This window comes from Orycteropus afer, unplaced genomic scaffold (genome assembly GCF_000298275.1).
Source record: "Orycteropus afer afer isolate SDZICR_OR568_19922 unplaced genomic scaffold, OryAfe1.0 scaffold00955, whole genome shotgun sequence".
Classification (NCBI taxonomy): domain Eukaryota; kingdom Metazoa; phylum Chordata; class Mammalia; order Tubulidentata; family Orycteropodidae; genus Orycteropus; species Orycteropus afer.
The window spans coordinates 136,033-137,393 of record NW_006922542.1 but is presented as its reverse complement, the minus strand read 5'-3'; positions in this window follow the sequence as shown (position 1 = coordinate 137,393).

The window sequence follows — 1,361 nt, the reverse complement described above, 5'->3', positions numbered from 1 at the left end:
GAAGGAAGGTTGGGCAATCTACTTCCATAGTGATACTGCCTCTCCAATGCAAAGAGGGGTCTCTATGAGTCAGGTCCGACTGGACGGCACATAACAACAACAACACCTTGTCAGATATGTCATTGCCAAATATTTTTTCCCGCCCTGTAGGTTCTCTTTTACTGTTCTGGAGAAGTCTTTTGAAGCACATAAAAATTTAATATTTAGAAGGTTCCATTCATCTAGTTTGTCTTCAGCTGTTTGTGTGTTTAGGGTTATGCTTGACAGTCTGCTTATGCCATAAATTAGGGCCCCTAAATTTGCCCCTAGTTCTTTGTTGAGGAAGTTTATAGTCTTAGGTTTCAAATTTAAGTCTTTGATCCATTTGGAGTTCATTTTTGTGTATGGTGTGAGGTACAGATCTTGTTTCATTTTTCCACAAATGGAAATGGAGTTTTGCCAGCACCATTTGTTAAAGAGACCACCTGTTGCCCATTTAATGGATTTCAGCCCTTTGTCAAAAATCAGCTGACCATAAGTCAATGGATCTATTTCTGGGTCTCAAATCTGTTCCACTGATCTATATGTCTGTCGTCATATCAGTGCCAGGCTGTTTTGACTACTGTGGCTGTATAGTAAGTTTTGATATCCTGGAGTGTGAGACCTCCTACTTTATACTTCTTCAATATGCTTTGCTTATTTGAGGTCTCTTTCCTTTCCATATACAATTACATATAATTGTATATCCTTAAAGAATGCTTATAGGATCTGGATTCGGATTGCTTTGAATGTAAAGATTACTTTGGGTAGTATTGACATTTTCTCAATGTTCAATCTTCCAATCCACCATTGTGGTATGTTCTTCCATTTATTTAAATCTCTTATAGGTGCTCTGGTAGCATAGTGCCTAAGGCACTTGACTTCTAACCAGAAGGCTGGAGGTTCAAACCCACCAGCCACTCCTTGGAAGTAAGGGTGGGCAATCTACTTCTGTAGTGATACTGCCTTGGCAAGCCAAGAAGGGGTCGCTATGAGTCAGGGCTGACTCGACGGCACATAACAACAACAACAAGAACATGGTTTCTTGGAGTAGTGATTTGTAGTTTCCTTTGTACAGGTCTTTTTTTTTTTTTGACCCTAGTGAGATTTAATCCCAAGTATTTTATTTTTTTGATTGCTACTTTAAGTGGTAGGAGCTCTGGTGGTATAATGCCTAAGTCATTTGACTGCTAACCAGAAGGCTAGTGGTTCAAACCCACCAACCACTCCTCAGATGGAAGATTGGACAATTGACTTCCCTAGTGATACTGCCTCAGAAACACAACGAGCGGGTGCTATAAGTCAGATTCTATTTGACAGCAGTGAATTTGATTTTTTTGGTA